The sequence below is a fragment of the Oreochromis niloticus genome, linkage group LG6 (genome assembly GCF_001858045.2).
Source record: "Oreochromis niloticus isolate F11D_XX linkage group LG6, O_niloticus_UMD_NMBU, whole genome shotgun sequence".
Lineage (NCBI taxonomy): Eukaryota > Metazoa > Chordata > Actinopteri > Cichliformes > Cichlidae > Oreochromis > Oreochromis niloticus.
This window is the reverse complement of record NC_031971.2, coordinates 8,058,790-8,077,737: the sequence shown is the minus strand read 5'-3', so window position 1 is coordinate 8,077,737 and position 18,948 is coordinate 8,058,790. Positions and strand designations below refer to the sequence as shown.

Sequence of the window (18,948 nt, the reverse complement as noted above, 5' to 3'; positions counted from 1 at the left end):
AGTTTTCTTGCGTCCACATTTTGGCAAATCCAATGCTGAACCAATTTCACGAAATTTAGCAAGCAGTTTGCTAACTGTAGCATGGGGGATGGGTGGTCTCGTAGGGTGTCTTGCATTGAAATCTGCTGCAATGACCCGGTTACTGCATTCACCAGATATCAACACAATTTCGAACTGCTCCTCACATGTTAACCTCTTTGACATGTCAATGGCTGTGTAGAAAGAGAAACTTGTAAATAACTCATGACAGAATAAAGTTACGTTGAAACCAAGCACACCATTGTTTTTCTTGTGACATTACCAATAAGTTTGATGTGTCACATGGCCCTCTTCCTATTGAAAAAACAAAAGTTGTATCCAAGATGGCCGACTTCTAAATGGCCACCATGGTCACCACCCATCTTGAGGAGTTTGCCCCCTCACATATACTAATGTGCCACAAACAGGACTTTATGGTGTATCCATATAAATGGCCCACCCTGTAGATCTCTCTCTCCTTATCTATCTATCTATCTATCTATCTATCTATCTATCTATCGATAGAGATACATATGTATATGGATCAATATCTAAGGATAGATATTGATAGAGAGAGAGACCCTAGCTAGAAACCACTTTGTTAAGGGCATTAAGTTGCATGAACATTAGGAAATATAGAAAAATAAATCTGGGAAAATACTTACTGGTGGAGGCTGATATTCAAGCTGTTCCTGAAAAAAAAAATTACTTCCAGTCATAAGTACTTCCAACAAACACTGAATGAAACAAAATAGGAAGTTTATAACTCAGATTATTCTATTACTGAGATGTGGCACATGGAGAAGGTCTTATACTCTAATGATACTTTTTTCCCCCCCGTCATGAAACACAAAGGACAGTATCTTGTCTGTGATGACAGTGAAGACTCAGTGACAGTGGGTGGGCAACCCCAGGCCCCGAGGGCCGGTCTCCTCCAGGTTTTAGATGTGTCCTTGAGCCAATACAGCTACAGATTCAAATGGCTAAATTACCTCCTCAACATGTCTTGTAGTTCTCCTGAGGCCTGGTAATGAACATTGACTGTACAAATATAGATGTATTTATTAGTTGTTAATTATCTCACAAGTCGTTGTTGCTCCTTTTAGCCACCACGCGGACAAGTTCTTTGTTTACAGATGATTTATTCCAAGTTCACCAAGAGGATCGCTCAGCGTCTTCATTGTGAGAACTAATTAAAATAAAGGCAATTGCATTTAGAAACATCACCATAAAAATATAATGCTACTTTAGCTTTTCTCACATATTCAGCGAAATTAAATAACTTAAACCATCATGTGGCATGGTTTGCAATTACACTGTTATCAAAATAAACCCAGCCAGTAAAAGTGTAGAACTGTGGAGGTAAGCATCAACGACACAGAGCTCTCAGTTCTCACTCCTTCTTTATTCGTCTCTAACATCAACTGCTCATATCGCGCCACAAAAAAGAGGAACACACTTCCTTAACACTGGGTGTGAGTGGAGCCCTCTAGTGATCCACCACAGAGCCATAAATACCTGTTTATCATGGTTTCATTGAAAACTCAAATTAACAGAGACACATTAAACGCACCTCATTGCCTGCCGTAGCCAAACGGGAAAGCATTTCACTGCATGGTGTACTCTGTGTGATTGTGTATGTGAGTAAAACAAACAAACAAACAAACAAACAAACAAACAAACAAACAAACAAACAAACAAACGGCTAGCCAAGCTTGCTAACAGCTGTGCCAAAATCTATTTTGAAATACTGTCAGGCCGAGTTAGCAAATCAACAGAAATTTGTGTAGATAAAACGCCTTTTGTTATTTTCTTTCATCTTTTTATTTGTATAAATGCATTTCACCTCTTTTATTTTGAAAAATATTTATTTTGAAAACAGGAAGTATGATCCTCCCTCTAACTAAACTTTAGAAGCAGTCCCGCCTTCCAAGCATCAGACCACCATCATGCATTAGCTGGGTCTTTCACACCCTGAAAGTAAATGAGACAAGCTGCATGTGGTCCGTGCTGAACTGTCGGTCGTTTTGGTGAGTTTTAATATAGAAAAAAGTGTTATAAACAAGTGTTTGCACTGTCCGAAAGCTGACTTGCAAACTTTAATGTGCTAAGTTAACGGGAGCACGCCACGTGCCACGTGGCTGTGTTCGCGCTGATACCCCATCTTGGTGATTTGAGACCACGTGCTAGCTAAAAAAGTATGCTAGTCTCTTGCTAAAATTAGCATTTTGCTAACGATAATTCACGGAGTGTTTTTTTGTGTTTAAAAGCAATATAAACGATTTTTGTGTTAGAATTTGTTTTTACCAGATTTGAATTTTGGATCACAAGCATGTAACGAAGCACTTTTGTTCTTTATGCACTATTTGTGGTGAAATGTAATGTTTGTTTGATGTAAAATTTATATTTTGGTGGTTTACTGTGTGAAAGTTTACAGTAAATTCTATGCGATCATACACCCAGTAGCTGAGTGATAAGTTAGTTGTATTTCATCTCATGATCTACAAAAACTTAAAGGATGATTTAACAATCAATACTTTAATTGGTTATAAATATGAACCATAATTTCATAGTTAAGAAAATTTAAGAGCAGGATTTCATGGATTTCTTGGAATTTGAGCAAAACAAAGTAAACTTGCTTCACATATTCTAGTTGGTTAGTCAAGCTGCAAGTACCTCTCATTTTACTTCTGATCAATCAGTTTTATTAAAACTGATTGAAACTGCTTTTCAGATCCAATTTTGTTCTGTTAGCCAAGAGAACAAGTTTGAATTTTTTAATTTTATACTGCTCTATAACCCCTACTGGCTTACCAGTGCAAGAGTCTTTGAGTGTATGACCCTACTTGCTTACTGTCTGAAGTGTGGATTAGTCCTTTTCCTACCTTTTATTTACAGTTTTGTCCAAGATTTTAAATAGATGTGAAATAAAACCTGTGTTTTTCATAATCTCTGACACTGATTTCCATTTTATATTGCTGGTCGATATAGAGCTGGGCGATATGACCCAAAATTCATATCTCGATATTTTTTAGCTGGATGGCGATATAAGATATATATCTCAATATTTTTTTAAAGCCACGAAGTAAGAACAAAAAGAGAGTTCTTAGTCAAAGCTGTGTCCCAGATGTCACACAGGCACTTTTATTAACATACAGCATAGATGTACATGAAAAAAAACTACTCAAAAATAAATTATGAGCATTTATTAAATAATGATGCTCTATAAATAAAAGAAAACTATGTTGTTTTGTGCGTAACAAAGAGCTCACAATTGTGCAGTCAAAATGTAAACTAAAAGACGCTGAGCATAATAACATAGACAGATTTCACAGCTGCTCTGTTCCCAACTTCTACTGCGTGACTGACAGCCTGGAGTTTGAAATCCGCTTCGTAACCAGGTCTCTGGACAGGAGCCATTTATGGTCCTTATACACACACAATACGGTAATATTACGTTGAATCACAGTACGTATCACTCCGCAAGGCTCCTCGGTAGCCCTAATGCTCCGACAATCCATCAAGCGGTGCAGCTCCGTAGCTTACCAAAGTCGAACTAAAACATTTTTTGACAGATTGCTGAGCGCCGTGTATCACATAAAATCGGTTCGCGGTCATCAAGCACAACCAGAATTCACACAAAAGGCGCGCAGTCAACTTTTGAGAAGATGAAAGGATTTCAGGCCGAGCATGGCGTTAGCGTGGCTAGCTCGTTAGCGTGGTTAGCTCGTTAACACGTTGACACCGTCCAGCCCCACGCATGGGGCGATGCGCAGTAACTCATTAACGGACATTTGCCGTGTCCATCTTGTCGCTGCCTGCAGGTGAAGCGATGGGGAGGAGGGGGAGTTGTGTTCAGTGAAGGAGAGGCGAGGTCGAGTAACGTTGCATAGAGACAAAAGTGGACGAAAGAGAGGCAAACTTGCGGCTCCGCAACTATAATTATAACGTAACATAGACTATATCGATATAAAGGATATTGTCACATCTTATATCTCGTATAAAAATATATCGATATTTTTAAAAAACTCGATATATCGCCCAGCTCTAGGTCGATATACATATTTAAGTTGTTGTTTTTACGATTGACATATTCTTGTCTTTTTATCTCTTGTCTTCATTGCTTAAGAAAAAAGGGAATTTGGCACATCTGGAACATGTCTACTTGCTGTGGAGATGATGACTTGTTCCAGAAGATGTGCCACATGGAGAAGGTCTTCAACTGTAATGATGCTGCCCACCCTCCTGGAAAGACAATGACATCCTGGCATCCTGAAGACTAATGGACATTGCAAAAATTCTGCAATATCTTCTCATCATCTGCTTCAGGTTTATTGTTCTAAAATAATAAGTAATAGTCTTTTCTTTTGTTTTCACAAAGCTGTAATGTACAATTGTTCTGTGTACTATTAATCAAATGAGGATTTTTTAGGTAGCTTTACTATAACTGGACTAGAATAAGAAAAATAATAATAATAATAAAAATAGGTAAACTGAAGTGCATAAATATTTCAAGAATAACTTGAGTGTTGGTGAAGATATCCAGATTGCATTTATGAATCACAACAAGTTTTATCCAAAGTTTCATGTTTGTAGTTGAATCCTGGCTTTCGTTGTCTGACAATAAGAAACAACTATTGAAGCAAGCAGCGTTAAAAAAGAAATGCAACAGTGTAATCCTTTAGGTCAGCAGCAGTGGGCACTGTTGCAGTGAGAAGAAGCTTTTGAGGCTTCAGCTTAGCTACTTAAGTCCTGTGCCTTCTCAGATCACACACTCCATACACCTCAATAGTAGTGGAAGCTCAACATGTACAAAATGTGTAGCAGTCAGTCAGACAAAGAGAGATGACAAGAATTCGCTCTCATCTTTTTGGTCTGATGGAGATGAGAAAGAAGAAGAGGATGAGATGATGCAGCACCTTAATGCTTTCATACAGTCTTTAGCTAAAGTTACCCACTGATGCTAACCGATGACAGTGTGCTCAGATTGTTCTTGAATGTAGAGCTTGCAAGTATCTATTTAGCACTAAAAGGTTTTCGTCAGCTTAATTTAACTGACAGTACTTACCTGTAACTTGTGTTAGTGTCAGTTAGACAGTGATAAATAAAGAACAGTAATTTGAACTGATTACCCTTTAATGCTTTATAGCAGTTCAGTAACTTTCTGTTTGCACTTGCTTAATACAGCAGCAGTCTGGAAGAATCACACCCATCAGATTGACATGTGATAGCTACACGTTTGCTGACTGGTTTTTCCTCATGTCTGCAGGTATGTCCAGTACAGACAGTATTCCATACTTTATAACAGTTCTGTAACATTCTGTTTGCGCTTCCTTAATAGTTATAAATGCCATTAGGGATTGTAACATCTACTGTTTTTATTGAGTCATATATGTCCTCACTTACCACCTCTCCCACCCCCCAGGTTCCATCAACCCCCCTCCATAAGCTGTCCCCCCCTCTCCTTGTGGGGGACAGCACAATGGAGCCTGCCCCCCCCCCCCCCCCCCCCCCCACCACCTACTTCACAGCTGATCAGGTGAGGCATACCCGTGTGTGTGTGTGTGTGTGTGTGTGTGTGTGTTATAAAGTATATATTAGGGATGAGACTCGATTAAAAAAATTAATCTAATTAAATAGAGGTTTTGTAATTACTTAATCTCAGTTAATTGTACAAGAAAATTTGCTGTAAAGCACAAATGTTTTCATTTTGAAGGTTTAGTGGGCAAGAGAACCAAATAATAGACATGGACATAAATATTGTAAAGTCAAGCTCTTTCAATTTATTAGGGAAAAAACAAACATTTAAATTGCATTTCAGTGCAACACAGAGAAACAAAAACAAAAACAATATCCCTGGACAAAATTGTAATATCTTTTTTGCTTCTGTTTTTCTTTGTGGGGGAAGCAGACCATAATTACCAATGATGGTAACTGGAGGAAAAAAGCAACATCCTGTAAGTCTGCAAGAAACCACAATAGCAATATAAAAACTTTTCTTTCTACTAGGGCTGGGCCATATCATACCGTTCACGGTAATACTGGTGTAATTTTGGGCAACGATAGGAAAATGAAATATCGCGATAGAATGTGGGTAAAACGCGCATGCGCAGTGCCTATGTTTACATACGCACATGGCGGCGACGCAGAATGAGAAGAGCGAAAGTGGATCGTTGAATGAAACGGATGAACCAGAATTGGTTTGTAAAAATGCTGCAACTTCAGTGGTGTGGAGCTGGTTTAGCTTTCGTCCGTCAGATACACAACAAAGCACTATTTTTGGTAGCGCATGCTAGCGGGCCGTCGTTATTACCGTGTTGTTTGGAAAATATGGCGCACTTCAAATCAATCCTTTGATTTTTCTGAAAATCGACAGTGCCCCTTATAATCCCGTGTGCCTTATGTATGAATTCTGGTTGTGTTTACTGACCTCGAAACGATTTCAGTGTGCTCAGATTGTTCTTGAATGTAGAGCTTGCAAGTATCTATTCAGCTCTAAAAGGTTTTCGTCAGCTTAATTTACTTACAGTACTTACCTGTAACTTGTGTTAGTGTCACTTAGACAGTGATAAATAAAGAACAGTAATTTGAACTGATTACCCTTTAATGCTTTATAGCAGTTCAGTAACTTTCTGTTTGCACTTGCTTAATACAGCAGCAGTCTGGAAGAATCACACCCATCAGATTGACATGTGATAGCTACATGTTTGCTGACTGGTTTTTCCTCATGTCTGCAGGTATGTCCAGTACAGACAGTATTCCATACTTTATAACAGTTCTGTAACATTCTGTTTGCGCTTCCTTAATAGTTATAAATGCCATTAGGGATTGTAACATCTACTGTTTTTATTGAGTCATATATGTCCTCACTTACCACCTCTCCCACCCCCAGGTTCCATCAACCCCCTCCATACTCTCCCCGGGGGGGGGCGACAGCACAACGGAGCCTGCCCCACCCCTCACCCACCCACCCCAAGTGGCAAATGTGTGGGATGAGGCATGAAGGTATTCCACCGTCACTTTCGTTGTCCTGGGCAGGATTGTTAGTTGGAGGTACTTATGTACTTATAAATCCCATTAGGGATTGTAACATCCAGTGTTTTTATTGGATCGTATGTCCTCACTTACCACCTCTCCCACTCCCAGGTTCTATCAACCCCCTCCATACGCTGTCCCCCCTCTCCTCATGGGGGGGACAGCACAACGGAGCCAGCCCCACCCCACCCCTACTTCACAGCACAACTGATCAGGCGAGCTGACTTCTCACCTGATCAGTTGTGCTGTCTTCTGCCCCACCCCCAAACCCAACAAACCCCAGCCCAGCCCAGCCACACATCTCCATCACAGCTTATCAGGTGAGCATGCATATGTGTGTCAAATATATGAGAGTGTGTTTGGACACACCTTCTCATTTAACTGTTTTCTTTATTTTCATGACTATTTACATTGTAGATTGTCACTGACAGAATCAAAACTATGAATGAAATTATGGAATTGTGTAGTAAACAAAAAGTGTGAAATAACTCAAAACATGTTTATATTATAGAGTCTTCAAAATAGTCACCCTTTGCTTTGATTACTGCTTTGCACACTCTTGGCATTCTCTCCATGAGCTTCATGAGGTCGTCACCTGAAATGGTTTTCCAACAGTCTTGAAGGAGTTCCCAGAGATGCTGAGCACTTGTTGGCCCTTTTGCCTTCACTCTGCGGTCCATCTCATCCCAAACCGTCTCGATTGGGTTTAGGTCAGGTGACTATGAAGGCCAGGCCATCTGGTGCAGCACTCCATCACTCTCCTTGTTGGTCACATAGTCCTTACACAGCCTGGAGGTGTGTTTGGGTTCATTGTGCTGTTGAAAAATTTATGATGATCCAACTAAACATGAACTGGTTCAATGGGCCTTGAGTTTTGAATAAATCCCACAACAGTGTCACCAGCAAAGCACCTCCACACCATCACACCTCCTCTGCAATGCTGCACGGTGGGAATCATTCATGTAGAGACCATCCATTCACCTTTTCTGCTTCGCACAAAGATAAAGATCTCAAATTTGGGCTCATCAGACCAAAGCACAGATTTCCTCTGGTCTAATGTCCACTCCTTGTGTTTCTTGACCCAAACAAATCTCCTCTGCTTGTTGCTTTTCCTTAGTCTTGGTTTCTTAGCAGCTATTTGACCATAAAAGCCTGATTCACACAGTCTGCTCTGCACAGTTGATGTAGAGATGTGTCTGCTACTGGAACTCTGTGTGGCATTTATCTGGGCTCTAATCTGAGTGGATGTTAACTTGCGATTTCTGAGGCCTGTGATTCAGATGAATTTATCCTCAGCAGCAGAGGTGACTCTTGGTCTTCCTTTCCTTGGGCGTCCTCATGTCAGCCAGTTTTGTTGGAACACTTGATGGTTTTTGCACATTGAAAGTTTTAGCAGTTTTATAGACTGACCTTCAGTTCTTAAAGTAATGATGGACTGTTGTTTCTCTTTACTTAGCTGATCACTTCTTTCCATAATATGAATTCTAACAGTTGTCACATAGGACTGTCAGCTGGGTACCAACCTGACTGCTGCACAACACAAGTCATGGTCCCAACCTCATTAAGAAGGCAAGAAATTGCACAAGTGAACAAGGCACACCTGTGACGTGAAAACCACTTCAGGTGGCGACATCATGAAGCTCAGTGAGAGAAGGCCAAGGGTTTGCAGCGCTGTCAACAAAGCAAAGGGCGGCTACTTTCAGGAATCTAAAATATAAAACATGTTTAGAGTTTTTATCAATCTTTTCTTTGCTGCTTAATTCCATATATCTTGCGTCATATATTTGATGTCTTTAGTTTGCATCTATAGTGTAGAAAGTAGTAAAAATAAAGACCTGCAGCTCTTTATTTTAGATTTTGTCTGAAACAAGAGATTGTTTTATCTCCGTCCTCTGACTGTCTTAGGATAAATTTCCCCGATTCGGATTGAATCGGCCGGCGACAGTGTGCTAAGATTGTTCTTGAATGTAGAGCTTGCAAGTATCTATTTAGCACTAAAAGGTTTTCGTCAGCTTAATTTAACTGACAGTACTTACCTGTAACTTGTGTTAGTGTCAGTTAGACAGTGATAAATAAAGAACAGTGATTTGAACTGATTACCCTTTAATGCTTTATAGCAGTTCAGTAACTTTCTGTTTGCACTTGCTTAATACAGCAGCAGTCTGGAAGAATCACACCCATCAGATTGACATGTGATAGCTACACGTTTGCTGACTGGTTTTTCCTCATGTCTGCAGGTATGTCCAGTACAGACAGTATTCCATACTTTATAACAGTTCTGTAACATTCTGTTTGCGCTTCCTTAATAGTTATAAATGCCATTAGGGATTGTAACATCTACTGTTTTTATTGAGTCATATATGTCCTCACTTACCACCTCTCCCACCCCCCAGGTTCCATCAACCCCCCTCCATAAGCTGTCCCCCCCCCTCTCCTTGTGGGGGGACAGCACAATGGAGCCTGCCCCCCCCCCCCACCTACTTCACAGCTGATCAGGTGAGGCATACCCGTGTGTGTGTGTGTGTGTGTGTGTGTTATAAAAGTATATATTAGGGATGAGACTCGATTAAAAAAATTAATCTAATTAAATAGAGGTTTTGTAATTACTTAATCTCAGTTAATTGTACAAGAAAATTTGCTGTAAAGCACAAATGTTTTCATTTTGAAGGTTTAGTGGGCAAGAGAACCAAATAATAGACATGGACATAAATATTGTAAAGTCAAGCTCTTTCAATTTATTAGGGAAAAAACAAACATTTAAATTGCATTTCAGTGCAACACAGAGAAACAAAAACAAAAACAATATCCCTGGACAAAATTGTAATATCTTTTTTGCTTCTGTTTTCTTTGTGGGGGAAGCAGACCATAATTACCAATGATGGTAACTGGAGGAAAAAAGCAACATCCTGTAAGTCTGCAAGAAACCACAATAGCAATATAAAAACTTTTCTTTCTACTAGGGCTGGGCCATATCATACCGTTCACGGTAATACTGGTGTAATTTTGGGCAACGATAGGAAAATGAAATATCGCGATAGAATGTGGGTAAAACGCGCATGCGCAGTGCCTATGTTTACATACGCACATGGCGGCGACGCAGAATGAGAAGAGCGAAAGTGGATCGTTGAATGAAACGGATGAACCAGAATTGGTTTGTAAAAATGCTGCAACTTCAGTGGTGTGGAGCGGGTTTAGCTTTCGTCCGTCAGATACACAACAAAGCACTATTTTTGGTAGCGCATGCTAGCGGGCCGTCGTTATTACCGTGTTGTTTGGAAAATATGGCGCACTTCAAATCAATCCTTTGATTTTTCTGAAAATCGACAGTGCCCCTTATAATCCCGTGTGCCTTATGTATGAATTCTGGTTGTGTTTACTGACCTCGAAACGATTTCAGTGTGCTCAGATTGTTCTTGAATGTAGAGCTTGCAAGTATCTATTCAGCTCTAAAAGGTTTTCGTCAGCTTAATTTACTTACAGTACTTACCTGTAACTTGTGTTAGTGTCACTTAGACAGTGATAAATAAAGAACAGTAATTTGAACTGATTACCCTTTAATGCTTTATAGCAGTTCAGTAACTTTCTGTTTGCACTTGCTTAATACAGCAGCAGTCTGGAAGAATCACACCCATCAGATTGACATGTGATAGCTACATGTTTGCTGACTGGTTTTTCCTCATGTCTGCAGGTATGTCCAGTACAGACAGTATTCCATACTTTATAACAGTTCTGTAACATTCTGTTTGCGCTTCCTTAATAGTTATAAATGCCATTAGGGATTGTAACATCTACTGTTTTTATTGAGTCATATATGTCCTCACTTACCACCTCTCCCACCCCCAGGTTCCATCAACCCCCCTCCATACTCTCCCCGGGGGGGGGGGGCGACAGCACAACGGAGCCTGCCCCACCCCTCACCCCACCCCAAGTGGCAAATGTGTGGGATGAGGCATGAAGGTATTCCACCGTCACTTTCGTTGTCCTGGGCAGGATTGTTAGTTGGAGGTACTTATGTACTTATAAATCCCATTAGGGATTGTAACATCCAGTGTTTTTATTGGATCGTATGTCCTCACTTACCACCTCTCCCACTCCCAGGTTCTATCAACCCCCCTCCATACGCTGTCCCCCCCTCTCCTCATGGGGGGACAGCACAACGGAGCCAGCCCCACCCCACCCCTACTTCACAGCACAACTGATCAGGCGAGCTGACTTCTCACCTGATCAGTTGTGCTGTCTTCTGCCCCACCCCCAAACCCAACAAACCCCAGCCCAGCCCAGCCACACATCTCCATCACAGCTGATCAGGTGAGCATGCATATGTGTGTCAAATATATGAGAGTGTGTTTGGACACACCTTCTCATTTAACTGTTTTCTTTATTTTCATGACTATTTACATTGTAGATTGTCACTGACAGAATCAAAACTATGAATGAAATTATGGAATTGTGTAGTAAACAAAAAAGTGTGAAATAACTCAAAACATGTTTATATTATAGAGTCTTCAAAATAGTCACCCTTTGCTTTGATTACTGCTTTGCACACTCTTGGCATTCTCTCCATGAGCTTCATGAGGTCGTCACCTGAAATGGTTTTCCAACAGTCTTGAAGGAGTTCCCAGAGATGCTGAGCACTTGTTGGCCCTTTTGCCTTCACTCTGCGGTCCATCTCATCCCAAACCGTCTCGATTGGGTTTAGGTCAGGTGACTATGAAGGCCAGGCCATCTGGTGCAGCACTCCATCACTCTCCTTGTTGGTCACATAGTCCTTACACAGCCTGGAGGTGTGTTTGGGTTCATTGTGCTGTTGAAAAATTTATGATGATCCAACTAAACATGAACTGGTTCAATGGGCCTTGAGTTTTGAATAAATCCCACAACAGTGTCACCAGCAAAGCACCTCCACACCATCACACCTCCTCTGCAATGCTGCACGGTGGGAATCATTCATGTAGAGACCATCCATTCACCTTTTCTGCTTCGCACAAAGATAAAGATCTCAAATTTGGGCTCATCAGACCAAAGCACAGATTTCCTCTGGTCTAATGTCCACTCCTTGTGTTTCTTGACCCAAACAAATCTCCTCTGCTTGTTGCTTTTCCTTAGTCTTGGTTTCTTAGCAGCTATTTGACCATAAAAGCCTGATTCACACAGTCTGCTCTGCACAGTTGATGTAGAGATGTGTCTGCTACTGGAACTCTGTGTGGCATTTATCTGGGCTCTAATCTGAGTGGATGTTAACTTGCGATTTCTGAGGCCTGTGATTCAGATGAATTTATCCTCAGCAGCAGAGGTGACTCTTGGTCTTCCTTTCCTTGGGCGTCCTCATGTCAGCCAGTTTTGTTGGAACACTTGATGGTTTTTGCACATTGAAAGTTTTAGCAGTTTTATAGACTGACCTTCAGTTCTTAAAGTAATGATGGACTGTTGTTTCTCTTTACTTAGCTGATCACTTCTTTCCATAATATGAATTCTAACAGTTGTCACATAGGACTGTCAGCTGGGTACCAACCTGACTGCTGCACAACACAAGTCATGGTCCCAACCTCATTAAGAAGGCAAGAAATTGCACAAGTGAACAAGGCACACCTGTGACGTGAAAACCACTTCAGGTGGCGACATCATGAAGCTCAGTGAGAGAAGGCCAAGGGTTTGCAGCGCTGTCAACAAAGCAAAGGGCGGCTACTTTCAGGAATCTAAAATATAAAACATGTTTAGAGTTTTTATCAATCTTTTCTTTGCTGCTTAATTCCATATATCTTGCGTCATATATTTGATGTCTTTAGTTTGCATCTATAGTGTAGAAAGTAGTAAAAATAAAGACCTGCAGCTCTTTATTTTAGATTTTGTCTGAAACAAGAGATTGTTTTATCTCCGTCCTCTGACTGTCTTAGGATAAATTTCCCCGATTCGGATTGAATCGGCCGGCGACAGTGTGCTAAGATTGTTCTTGAATGTAGAGCTTGCAAGTATCTATTTAGCACTAAAAGGTTTTCGTCAGCTTAATTTAACTGACAGTACTTACCTGTAACTTGTGTTAGTGTCAGTTAGACAGTGATAAATAAAGAACAGTGATTTGAACTGATTACCCTTTAATGCTTTATAGCAGTTCAGTAACTTTCTGTTTGCACTTGCTTAATACAGCAGCAGTCTGGAAGAATCACACCCATCAGATTGACATGTGATAGCTACACGTTTGCTGACTGGTTTTTCCTCATGTCTGCAGGTATGTCCAGTACAGACAGTATTCCATACTTTATAACAGTTCTGTAACATTCTGTTTGCGCTTCCTTAATAGTTATAAATGCCATTAGGGATTGTAACATCTACTGTTTTTATTGAGTCATATATGTCCTCACTTACCACCTCTCCCACCCCCCAGGTTCCATCAACCCCCCTCCATAAGCTGTCCCCCCCCCCTCTCCTTGTGGGGGACAGCACAATGGAGCCTGCCCCCCCCCCCCACCTACTTCACAGCTGATCAGGTGAGGCATACCCGTGTGTGTGTGTGTGTGTGTGTGTGTGTTATAAAAGTATATATTAGGGATGAGACTCGATTAAAAAATTAATCTAATTAAATAGAGGTTTTGTAATTACTTAATCTCAGTTAATTGTACAAGAAAATTTGCTGTAAAGCACAAATGTTTTCATTTTGAAGGTTTAGTGGGCAAGAGAACCAAATAATAGACATGGACATAAATATTGTAAAGTCAAGCTCTTTCAATTTATTAGGGAAAAAACAAACATTTAAATTGCATTTCAGTGCAACACAGAGAAACAAAAACAAAAACAATATCCCTGGACAAAATTGTAATATCTTTTTTGCTTCTGTTTTTCTTTGTGGGGGAAGCAGACCATAATTACCAATGATGGTAACTGGAGGAAAAAAGCAACATCCTGTAAGTCTGCAAGAAACCACAATAGCAATATAAAAACTTTTCTTTCTACTAGGGCTGGGCCATATCATACCGTTCACGGTAATACTGGTGTAATTTTGGGCAACGATAGGAAAATGAAATATCGCGATAGAATGTGGGTAAAACGCGCATGCGCAGTGCCTATGTTTACATACGCACATGGCGGCGACGCAGAATGAGAAGAGCGAAAGTGGATCGTTGAATGAAACGGATGAACCAGAATTGGTTTGTAAAAATGCTGCAACTTCAGTGGTGTGGAGCGGGTTTAGCTTTCGTCCGTCAGATACACAACAAAGCACTATTTTTGGTAGCGCATGCTAGCGGGCCGTCGTTATTACCGTGTTGTTTGGAAAATATGGCGCACTTCAAATCAATCCTTTGATTTTTCTGAAAATCGACAGTGCCCCTTATAATCCCGTGTGCCTTATGTATGAATTCTGGTTGTGTTTACTGACCTCGAAACGATTTCAGTGTGCTCAGATTGTTCTTGAATGTAGAGCTTGCAAGTATCTATTCAGCTCTAAAAGGTTTTCGTCAGCTTAATTTACTTACAGTACTTACCTGTAACTTGTGTTAGTGTCACTTAGACAGTGATAAATAAAGAACAGTAATTTGAACTGATTACCCTTTAATGCTTTATAGCAGTTCAGTAACTTTCTGTTTGCACTTGCTTAATACAGCAGCAGTCTGGAAGAATCACACCCATCAGATTGACATGTGATAGCTACATGTTTGCTGACTGGTTTTTCCTCATGTCTGCAGGTATGTCCAGTACAGACAGTATTCCATACTTTATAACAGTTCTGTAACATTCTGTTTGCGCTTCCTTAATAGTTATAAATGCCATTAGGGATTGTAACATCTACTGTTTTTATTGAGTCATATATGTCCTCACTTACCACCTCTCCCACCCCCAGGTTCCATCAACCCCCCTCCATACTCTCCCCGGGGGGGGGGGGCGACAGCACAACGGAGCCTGCCCCACCCCTCACCCACCCCAAGTGGCAAATGTGTGGGATGAGGCATGAAGGTATTCCACCGTCACTTTCGTTGTCCTGGGCAGGATTGTTAGTTGGAGGTACTTATGTACTTATAAATCCCATTAGGGATTGTAACATCCAGTGTTTTTATTGGATCGTATGTCCTCACTTACCACCTCTCCCACTCCCCAGGTTCTATCAACCCCCCTCCATACGCTGTCCCCCCTCTCCTCATGGGGGGACAGCACAACGGAGCCAGCCCCACCCCACCCCTACTTCACAGCACAACTGATCAGGCGAGCTGACTTCTCACCTGATCAGTTGTGCTGTCTTCTGCCCCACCCCCAAACCCAACAAACCCCAGCCCAGCCCAGCCACACATCTCCATCACAGCTGATCAGGTGAGCATGCATATGTGTGTCAAATATATGAGAGTGTGTTTGGACACACCTTCTCATTTAACTGTTTTCTTTATTTTCATGACTATTTACATTGTAGATTGTCACTGACAGAATCAAAACTATGAATGAAATTATGGAATTGTGTAGTAAACAAAAAAGTGTGAAATAACTCAAAACATGTTTATATTATAGAGTCTTCAAAATAGTCACCCTTTGCTTTGATTACTGCTTTGCACACTCTTGGCATTCTCTCCATGAGCTTCATGAGGTCGTCACCTGAAATGGTTTTCCAACAGTCTTGAAGGAGTTCCCAGAGATGCTGAGCACTTGTTGGCCCTTTTGCCTTCACTCTGCGGTCCATCTCATCCCAAACCGTCTCGATTGGGTTTAGGTCAGGTGACTATGAAGGCCAGGCCATCTGGTGCAGCACTCCATCACTCTCCTTGTTGGTCACATAGTCCTTACACAGCCTGGAGGTGTGTTTGGGTTCATTGTGCTGTTGAAAAATTTATGATGATCCAACTAAACATGAACTGGTTCAATGGGCCTTGAGTTTTGAATAAATCCCACAACAGTGTCACCAGCAAAGCACCTCCACACCATCACACCTCCTCTGCAATGCTGCACGGTGGGAATCATTCATGTAGAGACCATCCATTCACCTTTTCTGCTTCGCACAAAGATAAAGATCTCAAATTTGGGCTCATCAGACCAAAGCACAGATTTCCTCTGGTCTAATGTCCACTCCTTGTGTTTCTTGACCCAAACAAATCTCCTCTGCTTGTTGCTTTTCCTTAGTCTTGGTTTCTTAGCAGCTATTTGACCATAAAAGCCTGATTCACACAGTCTGCTCTGCACAGTTGATGTAGAGATGTGTCTGCTACTGGAACTCTGTGTGGCATTTATCTGGGCTCTAATCTGAGTGGATGTTAACTTGCGATTTCTGAGGCCTGTGATTCAGATGAATTTATCCTCAGCAGCAGAGGTGACTCTTGGTCTTCCTTTCCTTGGGCGTCCTCATGTCAGCCAGTTTTGTTGGAACACTTGATGGTTTTTGCACATTGAAAGTTTTAGCAGTTTTATAGACTGACCTTCAGTTCTTAAAGTAATGATGGACTGTTGTTTCTCTTTACTTAGCTGATCACTTCTTTCCATAATATGAATTCTAACAGTTGTCACATAGGACTGTCAGCTGGGTACCAACCTGACTGCTGCACAACACAAGTCATGGTCCCAACCTCATTAAGAAGGCAAGAAATTGCACAAGTGAACAAGGCACACCTGTGACGTGAAAACCACTTCAGGTGGCGACATCATGAAGCTCAGTGAGAGAAGGCCAAGGGTTTGCAGCGCTGTCAACAAAGCAAAGGGCGGCTACTTTCAGGAATCTAAAATATAAAACATGTTTAGAGTTTTTATCAATCTTTTCTTTGCTGCTTAATTCCATATATCTTGCGTCATATATTTGATGTCTTTAGTTTGCATCTATAGTGTAGAAAGTAGTAAAAATAAAGACCTGCAGCTCTTTATTTTAGATTTTGTCTGAAACAAGAGATTGTTTTATCTCCGTCCTCTGACTGTCTTAGGATAAATTTCCCCGATTCGGATTGAATCGGCCGGCGACAGTGTGCTAAGATTGTTCTTGAATGTAGAGCTTGCAAGTATCTATTTAGCACTAAAAGGTTTTCGTCAGCTTAATTTAACTGACAGTACTTACCTGTAACTTGTGTTAGTGTCAGTTAGACAGTGATAAATAAAGAACAGTGATTTGAACTGATTACCCTTTAATGCTTTATAGCAGTTCAGTAACTTTCTGTTTGCACTTGCTTAATACAGCAGCAGTCTGGAAGAATCACACCCATCAGATTGACATGTGATAGCTACACGTTTGCTGACTGGTTTTTCCTCATGTCTGCAGGTATGTCCAGTACAGACAGTATTCCATACTTTATAACAGTTCTGTAACATTCTGTTTGCGCTTCCTTAATAGTTATAAATGCCATTAGGGATTGTAACATCTACTGTTTTTATTGAGTCATATATGTCCTCACTTACCACCTCTCCCACCCCCCAGGTTCCATCAACCCCCCTCCATAAGCTGTCCCCCCCCCCTCTCCTTGTGGGGGACAGCACAATGGAGCCTGCCCCCCCCCCCCACCTACTTCACAGCTGATCAGGTGAGGCATACCCGTGTGTGTGTGTGTGTGTGTGTGTGTGTTATAAAAGTATATATTAGGGATGAGACTCGATTAAAAAAATTAATCTAATTAAATAGAGGTTTTGTAATTACTTAATCTCAGTTAATTGTACAAGAAAATTTGCTGTAAAGCACAAATGTTTTCATTTTGAAGGTTTAGTGGGCAAGAGAACCAAATAATAGACATGGACATAAATATTGTAAAGTCAAGCTCTTTCAATTTATTAGGGAAAAAACAAACATTTAAATTGCATTTCAGTGCAACACAGAGAAACAAAAACAAAAACAATATCCCTGGACAAAATTGTAATATCTTTTTTGCTTCTGTTTTTCTTTGTGGGGGAAGCAGACCATAATTACCAATGATGGTAACTGGAGGAAAAAAGCAACATCCTGTAAGTCTGCAAGAAACCACAATAGCAATATAAAAACTTTTCTTTCTACTAGGGCTGGGCCATATCATACCGTTCACGGTAATACTGGTGTAATTTTGGGCAACGATAGGAAAATGAAATATCGCGATAGAATGTGGGTAAAACGCGCATGCGCAGTGCCTATGTTTACATACGCACATGGCGGCGACGCAGAATGAGAAGAGCGAAAGTGGATCGTTGAATGAAACGGATGAACCAGAATTGGTTTGTAAAAATGCTGCAACTTCAGTGGTGTGGAGCGGGTTTAGCTTTCGTCCGTCAGATACACAACAAAGCACTATTTTTGGTAGCGCATGCTAGCGGGCCGTCGTTATTACCGTGTTGTTTGGAAAATATGGCGCACTTCAAATCAATCCTTTGATTTTTCTGAAAATCGACAGTGCCCCTTATAATCCCGTGTGCCTTATGTATGAATTCTGGTTGTGTTTACTGACCTCGAAACGATTTCAGTGTGCTCAGATTGTTCTTGAATGTAGAGCTTGCAAGTATCTATTCAGCTCTAAAAGGTTTTCGTCAGCTTAATTTAACTGACAGTACTTACCTGTAACTTGTGTTTGTGTCAGTTAGACAGTGATAAATAAAGAACAGTAATTTGAACTGATTACCCTTTAATGCTTTATAGCAGTTCAGTAACTTTCTGTTTGCACTTGCTTAATACAGCAGCAGTCTGGAAGAATCACACCCATCAGATTGACATGTGATAGCTACATGTTTGCTGACTGGTTTTTCCTCATGTCTGCAGGTATGTCCAGTACAGACAGTATTCCATACTTTATAACAGTTCTGTAACATTCTGTTTGCGCTTCCTTAATAGTTATAAATGCCATTAGGGATTGTAACATCTACTGTTTTTATTGAGTCATATATGTCCTCACTTACCACCTCTCCCACCCCCAGGTTCCATCAACCCCCCTCCATACTCTCCCCGGGGGGGGGGGCGACAGCACAACGGAGCCTGCCCCACCC

At 40.9% G+C, this 18,948-nt stretch overlaps 4 long non-coding RNA genes across 5 annotated transcripts; all 4 read left to right on the top strand.

Annotated features, from left to right (window-relative positions):
• The first annotated feature begins 1,913 nt into the window (after window positions 1-1,913).
• On the top strand, window positions 1,914-5,478 carry LOC109202564 (uncharacterized). The gene is made up of 4 exons (XR_002062489.2): window positions 1,914-2,048; window positions 4,148-4,347; window positions 5,206-5,287; window positions 5,444-5,478. It is a non-coding gene; the product is annotated as an uncharacterized LOC109202564 (long non-coding RNA).
• Window positions 5,479-5,650: 172 nt separating this feature from the next.
• LOC109202566 (uncharacterized) lies at window positions 5,651-7,051 on the top strand. Its single transcript, XR_002062491.2, has 3 exons — window positions 5,651-5,975; window positions 6,674-6,755; window positions 6,911-7,051. It is a non-coding gene; the product is annotated as an uncharacterized LOC109202566 (long non-coding RNA).
• A 133-nt stretch (window positions 7,052-7,184) lies between these two features.
• Window positions 7,185-14,962, top strand: LOC109202565 (uncharacterized). Of its 2 annotated transcripts, XR_003220642.1 has the most exons (10): window positions 7,185-7,373; window positions 9,209-9,290; window positions 9,447-9,549; window positions 10,660-10,741; window positions 10,897-11,058; window positions 11,152-11,361; window positions 13,198-13,279; window positions 13,436-13,538; window positions 14,651-14,732; window positions 14,888-14,962. It is a non-coding gene; the product is annotated as an uncharacterized LOC109202565 (long non-coding RNA). The 2 variants fall into 2 exon arrangements; XR_003220641.1 differs by lacking the exon at window positions 7,185-7,373 and having other exon boundaries at window positions 8,871-9,290.
• Window positions 14,963-15,200: 238 nt separating this feature from the next.
• On the top strand, window positions 15,201-18,945 carry LOC109202563 (uncharacterized). The gene is made up of 5 exons (XR_002062488.2): window positions 15,201-15,351; window positions 17,188-17,269; window positions 17,426-17,528; window positions 18,643-18,724; window positions 18,880-18,945. It is a non-coding gene; the product is annotated as an uncharacterized LOC109202563 (long non-coding RNA).
• The last annotated feature ends 3 nt before the right edge of the window (window positions 18,946-18,948 follow it).